Raw genomic sequence first — 10,182 nt, 5'->3', positions numbered from 1 at the left:
CAAAACCGCTCTTCAGAAACAAACGGGTGACGTCACGGAGGCTCTGTCCATAGTTTTTACTGTCAATGGTCTGAGCTGATGTCTAGCTTGTGTCTTATTAGCTTCCCCTATGTCCACATGTTCATGTGTTTCAGTAATATCTATTGTCAGTTTTCAATGCAGGAAATGTTTACCTGGGGCACAGCTAGCTCTGTTACCATGAATAAAAGTAGTCCCAGGCAAATACATTGAAGGCCTTTATTTCAGATGAAAGAAACTGAAACCTCAGACTGAAATAAATACAAAGTGCAACAGTCAATGGACTGGTGAAGAAAATTAATTAATACACAAAATGTGTGTATTAAAAATGAAAACTATCCTGACTCCACACTGTTCAGCTGCATCCAGCAGGTTTGTAATTTGTTCTTCTTCACATATTCTGCTTTAATGGCTGCCAGCACAGCTGTAAGAGTTCAGTTAAATCTTCCACTCATCATGTTTCTCTTTCTTTAACATTAAACGATGTGCAGCAGGATGGGTTTGTAATGAATCGCAGTCAGACAATGTTGCAGTGTCATGATATAGAGTCTATATCATGTGTTATGACTAAGTCATATTTTGTGTGTGTGAGTGTTCTCCCTCCCTGCCAACAGGGGGGAGCATACTATTGGTTCTGCAGCTGGATGACATGGAGCTCGAGGATTGGAGGACACAGATGGGCTCTGAATTTAAAAACCCTCCACATCAGCCACCCGATGCTCTTGCCCTCCTCTCCACATCTCGAGAAGACTGCGCTCGATTTTTGCTTGTATATTAGACATTAGACTGTGAATATTAATTTATGTAATTTAGACTCGTCGTTTGATTTTGGCTTTACCTAGAGTAATTGAATTTAAGTTATTATTACATACCAGGCACATTTGAGTAGGGGTGAGAAGCCGTTTTTGTTTATTCGTTTTCTCCTGTTTTTTGTTAGGAAGTCAGGGAAGTCACCTGTATTTTTGTTTGAATCTCTTTTCTTTTGTTCAGGAAAGACAGGAGCTGAGAACCTTAGTTGTTTTGTTTGTTATTTTGGCATTGCTCACCCTGAAGGTTTCTGTTGTCTCGGTTCGTTTATAAATACATTTATATAAATTCCATTCGTCCTTGATATTTTTTCATATCTACCTTGGGAGTCGGAACAGGAGGGAAGAGTCACTTTATGCTACAACTAGGTTTCCCCTAGGCCGGTTGTAACATAAATTGGGGGCTCGTCGATTCTTTTGAAAGCGTGTTGGTAAGTAAAACGTTTGTTATCGGTAAGTTAAATTTGGCTCGTTCGTGTTTTGATTCGTGTCAGTAAGTAATTGGCAATTCGTCGTTTTTTTTGGAATATTGTATTTTTCATATTACTCTGCATAATACTGGTTGACAGTTTTGCTCTGAATATGGAGTTTGATCTAGAGTATTTTGTGAAGAATCCTACAGTCCAGCAGTTGGACAAGTGTAGGAAGGTGGATTTATTAATGATTGCTGCGCGTTTTCAGGTCAGAGTGCCTCAAAACGTTAAAAAGGAGGAACTGAAAGAGCTTTTGCAGGAAAAGCTGGTGGAGGAAGGTCTGTGTGTGTCTGTGCCCTCTGTAGAGGAGGCGGCGAAAGCTGACGTGAGCTCCCGTGACACGGTGCGGCCCAGCCCAACCGCTCCCTCTGGTCCGTCTGTTACGCCTGCTATGACGGCAGAGGAGATGCAGCTAACTCTCAGAATAAAAGAAATTGATTTGAGAAATCGCGAGTTAGAGGTGGAGGCCATGCACCTGAAGGTGAGGGCCTTAGAGCTAGAGCGTCTCCCCTCTGCGACTCCACACCCATCTGCCTCACGACAGGTTCCTCATTCTCCTCGTGACACATTTGATGTGAGCAAGCACATTGCTTTAGTGCCACCATTCAGAGAGTCTGAGGTGGATTGCTATTTTAGTGCCTTTGAAAGAATCGCAACCACTCTGAATTGGCCGGTTGTAACACATGACACTGCAGACCTTTGTTATTTCCTTTACTTAAAGCCTTCAGAAACCACCATGAGATGATAACATGACAACATAAATACATACTGATACTTTCTATTATACATCTACAAACACAGACCTGCTTATGGGTCTTTTACAGAGCCAAGCAGACCCACATGATCATTGAAGAACTCTGCTAAGTTACAGAAACAGGACTTAAAGTGGTATCAACATTTTTGAAATGTTCACTTTTCATGGACACAGAGCTGGATCAGTGTCCATGATGGCCACTACAAGAGACTGAAAAACTGTTATCACACAATTTATTTGATCACAATTTGACCAAATTCAACCAAAAACACCGAAGAACAGAAGCCACCTTAAAGTTCTGCACAGGCTGTGTTCAAGTCAGAATAATCAGCAGTGTGAGGTACGTGCAAAAATCCAAACCAGGACCCTGGGAATCTGAGGAGGAGGAGACTAGCTCCTAGCTACATATAGGCTGACAGCTACAGTCGTTTTGGGAAGTTGGTCAAACTTTCTATATTTCTGCATAAATATGACCCGAAACACGATCAATGCTGAATTCTGCAGGCCGACAAAACATAGCTGAGCTAGACAACAGAAAAATGCATAAACCGCTAGCGATTAGCACAATGCTAATTTGCATTGAAAACCCATAAGGTCGCTAGCGCTATTAGCGTCACACTTTTAACCCGTTTTCTTAAACTTAAATAACTTAAAGTGCCTCCTATGAGCGCATGACGTAAGGTAAGGGCTTATGAAACATAATACTTACAGACAGATATTCTCAGACGACTAAAAAACATGTAGCAGGATGAAAAAACACAGCAGAAACTTTCCACTTGGCTCTGGAACCATTATGCTACTACGGAAGCCTCGTAGGACAATCTCAACTCAAACATAGGATTTTGGCTGACTATAGGGGGCAGCACAATAATATTTACATACAGTGTATGAATCTATCATTTATTTAAATGTTTTATTACTGAAATGTCTTTCCATACTTTGTTTCAGTGGGCTGCCTTTCTAGTACAGTGAGGCAGATGTTTAAGTCATGTTTATGCAGACATATAGAAGATTTTAAATGATTCATACACTTTGAAGCAGCACTGTAAATATGCATTACTCTGTGCTACAGATGCTCCAAACCATCAACCACCTGCAGAGCAAACAGACACATACAACCCCAAGAGTCCAGCAGAGCTCATCACAGCATGGAGACACTTCCAGAGTGATTCTTACCTTTGATCATCAGATGGCTGATCAGCTTTGAAATCAATGGGCTCAACCATCGACCGATCACTTTTCATGGACACACAGCTGGGTCCAGGTCCAGCAGAGTCTGCTCTCACATCCTGGATCCTGATAGAATCACAAACACTGACTCTGAGCTTCTTCTGGAAAAATGATGCTGAACATCATGTTACACTTTAAATGTTTAATAATGATGGAAACAAACTGCAGCTGTGACATTAACTCTGACCTTTGACCCTCAGATGGATCAACATCTTTGAAATCAGGGGGCCGATCCTTTGACCAATCACTCTTCATGGACACACAGCTGGCAGGTCCAGGTCCAGGCCCAGGTCCAGGTCCAGGCCCAGGTCCAGGCCCAGGTCCAGGCCCAGGTCCAGGTCCATGTCCAGGTCCAGGTCCAGGTCCAGGTCCAGGTCCAGGTCCAGGTCCAGGTCCAGCAGAGTGTGCAGTGTGCTGCTGCTTTGTTCTTGAACACACAGATGTGTGAATAATGTGAGTGTGAGCTCTGACATGGAGAAGAGTCATGGACAGTCAGAGACGGTCCTCTTACCTCTGAGCTTTGGTCCGGCTCTCATGGTCCCCACACAGAGGGCTTTTAGAGGGAGGGACTCCCTCCTCTCTGTCCTCACACTGACTCATAGCAGAGCTCACACCTTCACACAAACACAGCAACATGACACAGAAACACACAGTCAGCATGTTGTTATTGATCCTTCATGTAGATGCTAACAGGCTAATCATGCTGTTAGCTTAGCATCAGAGCCTCAGACCAGGTTTGGTTCTCAGGCTTTTATTTTGGTGAGTCTGTAAACACACCAACATCTCTGATGCTGTTATTATTGATGTCACATGCTGTAAGTGGAACAGTGCACACACACATTCAGTGTTTGCTTCAGAATTCTGTCACTTCTCTCCATGTGTGAACATGTGAATAAATGAACATGTGTTCATGTGTGTTTCTGTCACAGTGTGAACAGACTGAGTGAAGCACTGAGACCTTCCTCTGTAACAGTCTGTGGACTGTTTTCTATAGAAAGGACAAACACATGAGCAGCTACTGTCTGAGCTCTGAGGACTGACACACTTCTCCTCATGGCAAATATTAGATTCACATATTTATGAACCCTTGAAGAGAAAATGTTTCTTCTGATGAGTTTCAATCATCGATATGAATTCATGAAAAATAAAACATGACAAATTGATGCATTTATAAATGTTTTAGTTTTAGTAATAAGAATCATCTGAACTCAATTCAACCAGATGCACCTGAACGCACCATGAACTTTAAACCAACCAAACTTACGTAACGCGGCGCGCGGCTGTTGCGCAGCACAGGCGCGTCAAACCGGAAACAGACTGATCTGATAAAGTCAGAATAAAGCGACCTTTTCTCCGCTTGAAGCTTTGAACGAGTCGATCTGAGTTTCAGAGCAAATGAAGCTGCTGAACTTTACAGAGAGAACGATCAACAGAGACGCTTGTTGTTGGTTCCGCGTTTCAGGGACTTACTACAATAAAGATCCATCAGTTACAGGCAGCAAAGATCAATGAGGTGATCACACTGATGATTGATCAGATATCGACAGACTCACCTGCTGAATCAGTCCTGACTTCCAGAAGTTTCCACCTTCGTGTGTGGAGCTGCTGGTTCTGCTGCAGTCTGTCTGACAGGAGCTCAAAAACGAAAGTAAGTCCACAGAAGCCACGCCTTTAAACCAGGACACGTCTCCAGCAGGGGGCGCCCTCACAATGGAAACATGAAGCTGATTTTTACAGCAGCCTCCCTGTTGTTGCTCTGTCTGTGTCTGTTTACATGATAACAGCTGTGACACAAACAGAACAGTGATGGACTTTATTCAACCTGCTCAGCGAGAGAAGCAGCGAGCAGCTCTGATAGAAGTCTGTCTGCACCATCATCAGGGTCTGATGCTGCTGCAACAGCCGGACTCTGGGACAAAGTGACGTCAGCAGATGTCGGGTTGTCCTCTGAGTCTCTGAAGCAACATGCGGCTCAGCTGGAAAACAGCTTCTGATGGAGCTCTGATAGTCTGACTTCATCTCTGAGAGGAAGAAGAGGGAGAAGCCGCTGCGCAGCGCGCGGACTCTCTCCAGCAGCAAAGTGCAGAGATCATCATGAGCCGAACATGAAGAGACACAGTCCGCTAGCAGCTCCTTCACTGTCGGCCTGCAGCGCTGCTCCCACACTCATCTGGACTCTTTCATCCACACACAGAAAACACGAGCGGAACATTCAGCCTGCAGAGGAGCTGCCTTGGATTGAGTCTCCGCGGTTCTCATGGTGTGTTCAAGGACCGCCTCCCGCTCTCAGCTGATCATAACTACACTCTGACTGTGCTTGTGTTGCAGCTACGAACTGAACATGGCAGAAGAAGCTCCAGCTCCAGCCGCCGCTCCGGCCGAAGCGCAGAAGAAGAAGGTCTCCAAGCCGAACAAGTCCGGCCCCAGCGTCAGCGAGCTCATCGTGAAAGCTGTGGCCGCTTCCAAGGAGCGGAGCGGCGTGTCTGCAGCCGCCCTCCAGAAGGCTCTGGCTGCCGGAGGATACGATGTGGAGGCCATCGAGAGCCTGGTGGCTAAAGGGACCCTGGTCCAGACCATGTTCACTGTTGTTGGCAGAAAAGTCAGAGAGCAACAAACTGCTGTCTTACATTCATCCTTCAGCTCTGTGTTCTAAGAGTCTGAGAATATGTGGTTTCCTTTGTTTACAGTGGTGCATGTCATGTGACTTTACTTATGCAACATGTATGATAATGTTCTGTCTCCTCTCATTTCCAGACGTGCAGCCAAAAACATGTGCAGTGATGATATGTGACGGTATCATCATGGTCTCAGAGAGAAGAGCTGAGTGTCTGTTCTGATCTGTGGATGCTTGTGTCTCTTCTCCCCTGTAGTTTCTGCTTGTTGCTCCGTCACACGCCCTCTGCTGGTGAGCCGCGTCATTACACACAACCGCTCATGTAATGAGGCGAATTTATAACTTTTGACTTTATGTGGAGGAGGGATTGATTTTGGAATGAGGAGGCTGCAACCTGCGATGGCACCACTAGGTGTCAGCTTCTCACAGCATTGGTGGTTCAGTGGTAGAATTCTTGCCTGCCTACAGATTACAAAGAGCACACTGTATGTTTACATGTCATCCAGCTCATGTTCATAGAGACCACTGAAGCAAGGCGTCTGGACTTGTAAGGACAGAGGTTTGCACATACTCACAGCAAGAACACAGGGCTGTCAACCAGTCCCCTCCAGCAGTCTCATAGTCGTTAGCCAGTTGCTATCTGTTAGCTTTGCATTGTTGAGGACAAGACGGCAAGTGACTGAAGATGTGCATCCATATTAATGGAGGTCCACATGTCTGAAGTCAGACTCCCTCCCTCCACCCTCTGCAGTTGAGCCTCGGCCTCCTTCTCATATTTGTCATCCACCATCTTCTTTAGAGCCTTTCTAGAAGGCAGGCTGGATGTGGGGTCTGGCTTTCCCACAGATCAGCCACTATAGAGAAAGACTGGGGGGCTTTCACCACATGAACAGGTGTAGCAGAATGTGTACTCCCACAGTGGAGAACGGCTCCATGGTGATGATCAAACAACGGTACGAGAAGCCGACACCAGCGGCTATAGTTAAGTGCATCCCGGGGGCCAGGGCGGAAACTTAAAGCTGCTGGAGAAAGATAAGCACACAGTGGGAGTGGCACACAGGATGAGCTGTAAGGTCTTATACAGACAGGTGTGTGTCTGTCCTCATCAAGTCCAATCAGTATCATCAAAGACAGCTGGACTCAGATGAAGGTTAGAACCATCTGAAGGACGATCAGAAGAAATGGACGCACCTGAGTTCAATATATGAGAGTCACAGCAAAGGCTCTGATACTTAGGACCATGTCATATTTCACTTTGTCTTTTTAATACATCTGCAAACATGTCAACAACTCTGTGTTTCTGTCAGTATGGGGAGCTGTGTGGACATTAACTCTCTGCCACATATACTGTGCCATGTGTGAAGTGATAATAAAATGTGAATTTACTGTAAAGAACTTTACTTATCATCCCTGTTATAAGTGACTGTGTGTGTGTGTAATGTCTGCTCAGTGTTACTGATGCTGCTGTGTGTGATCTGAAAACTGATCAAACTGTGTCTGATGCTGACAGCAGAATCAGAGGATGCATCTAAATGATGATGTCATATGGTTCCTAAAAAGGAGCCACAGAGGCTCTGTCTGCTTCCTGCCTCACCTGCAGACAATCCTCCAATCAGACGCCTGTTTCCACGGCCCTCATCAAGCTGCACTGTCAGCACATCTGCATGTAGCTGCTGCTGTGTGGACTCTGACCTCCTCCTGCTCTCTGCTTTGTTTTCCATCAAACAGCATCAAGTGTCCTCCTCCCTCCTTCTGGACACACACAGCATGACAGTGCACAGCTGAGCTCCTCCATGCACACACAACATCTACTGAATGTCAGCACAGGTCCAGAAGAGAGTCACATGTCAGACAGTCAGATCCTCCTCTGACCTTTAGAGGTAAGAGAGTCATGTTGTTACATTAGCTGAACTTGTGTCATGTGAACCGCACACTTGACAGAGTTCAGAGATCATCTGTTGATGAACAAACACCTGCAACCCTCTAGAACCCAGCCTGTTTCCTTGATCAGCTTTGGACTGTTTCCATCCTGACACCAGTGATACTCTCACTAAAGGGGTCATCCAGGATGCATTAGGTGAAGCGTGGAGCGTTGGTTGTTGCTATAGTAACTGAATTTTTGCTCTTTTAGTCTAGTTTTAGTCGACTAAATATCAAAGAATTTTAGTCGACTAAATCTGCTGTGGATTTAGTCGACTAAAATTCTATGATATATATTTTTTCATGAAATATTTAAGGTTTGAAGTGCAATAAAAACAGGCACAGCTTTAACTTGTGTTATTTGAAACAAACACCTCTTTATTTAATTGCTATGATCTTTTCACAAAGACCCAGTGAACAGTGAGCTGCTCTCCCTGAACACACTGTTCAGTCATGACCTTCTTCATGAATCCTCCATAACTACAGCAAAACACTTCAGTGACAACTTAGAAACAGGTCGCATGCTGTAAAACCATCAGCAGTGCTGTCTTCATTTATAGATTTTGTCACGTGTATCTTTGAGCGGAAGTTAAGATGACTCGTCTGCAAACGTCGCTTCAGGTTTGTTGTGTTTTTACCGCTGATAGTCGCTCCGCACGGTTTGAACCGTCCTGTTTGTCTTGACATCAAACGTGTCCATGTGTCTGTTCTCCTCCTGTGTTGTGTTACCATGCATGAGGACGCCTTCTTCCAGCATCGCGGGGCAACGTCCTTACGCAGAGAGATCACTTCTGATTGGCTCTCTGCCGCCGTCTCCTGATTCGTCCCTCCCTTCCACAAACAATATTTGCTCTGATTGGATCTCGTCTCCATCAATAATTTCGTCTCGTTTTTATTCGTTGACGAAAGTGTCAGTACATTTCGTCTTGGTTTTTGGCACCGTGCCAAAGACCATGATTCTAACAGTGCTGCCTCCTCCAAGGCAAGGCAAGGCAAGGCAAGCTTTATTTATATAGCACCATTCATACACAAGGCAATTCAGAGTGCTTTACATAAGATGCAATCACAGAATAAAACATATTAAAACATTAAATTAAGAAGGAAATTAAAATCATAAAAAACATAAAATCATAAAAAACATCAAATAAAATCAGGATGATTAAATGAGAAGAGTGCAGTCAAGAAATTAGGAGAACGCTGCAGTAAACAAATGAGTTTTCAGGCCTGACTTAAATGAAGTGACTGTCTGAGCAGACCTCAGGTGTTCAGGAAGGCTGTTCCACAGGTGAGGGGCAGAGTAACTGAATCCTGCTTCACTCTGTCTGGTTCTGACCCTGGGTACACACAGTAGGCCTGTCCCTGATGATCTCAAGCGTCTGGATGGTTCATAGGGAACCAATAAGTCCAGGATGTATTTTGGTCCAAGACCATTCAGTGCTTTGTAGACCAGGAGTAAAGTTTTGAAATGTATCCTTTGACTCACAGGAAGCCAGTGCAGTGATTTGAGGACCGGTGTGATGTGGTCCATTTTCCTGGTGTTACTCAGAACTCTAGCAGCAGCATTTTGGACCAGCTGCAGCTGCCTGACGGATTTTTTGCTAAGATAAATGATTGGATTTCCAGTTTGTTGAGTATCTCTAAAAGTTTAGAGAAATCTTTTTTCAGCAGTTCTGATTCGCCCCTGTTGGTGTCAACTGCACCCACATGCAGAATGATCTGTTTGACTCCTGGGTGGTTTGACATGACCTGAGGGAGAAGTCCTGTTATATCAGTGACCGTGGCACTCGGATAGCTGCATGTGAGCATTCTTTCATTCTTGACGTCAGTGATAGCGCCGTCTCCAAGCAGCAGGATATCTTTGTCCTTCACTTCTGACACAGATTCTCTGCCTCTGTGTGCCCGATGTTTTGTCTTCGTCTCCCTCTCTGTTTTATTCTTTATGTCCCATTTCTTATTGACTGCATTGTATACTGGCTCATTTACAGCCAACTCAGACAATTGTTGATATTTGTTTCTGAGCTGTATGCCTGGTGATGCAGCGTATGTCCCACTGATATTATCATTCATTTTTCTCATTCTGTGTCTTTTTGGTTTGGCACCAAGTGTATGCCAGGTGGCATCAGTCTGTTTAGGACCAGCTTTCATAAGTTTTGGAAAGGACACAGTGTCATCCAGGTTTAGCATATCAGCAGCAGAATCATAGTTAACACTGCATTTTGTTGATGCAGATTTAGTCTTCTTACCACCGGGTGTGATCGGGAGAGTCTCATGGAGTCCTTTTTCCATTTCCAGGGCAGAAATCTTTGCTTTAAGCTCGGTGATTTCCTAAAGATAATTCCAGCAGTTTTGGCAGCGTAAGCTTGTTGT

The sequence above is a fragment of the Parambassis ranga genome, unplaced genomic scaffold (assembly GCF_900634625.1).
Source record: "Parambassis ranga unplaced genomic scaffold, fParRan2.1 scaffold_22_arrow_ctg1, whole genome shotgun sequence".
Classification (NCBI taxonomy): domain Eukaryota; kingdom Metazoa; phylum Chordata; class Actinopteri; family Ambassidae; genus Parambassis; species Parambassis ranga.
Note: the sequence above shows the minus strand (reverse complement) of the source record.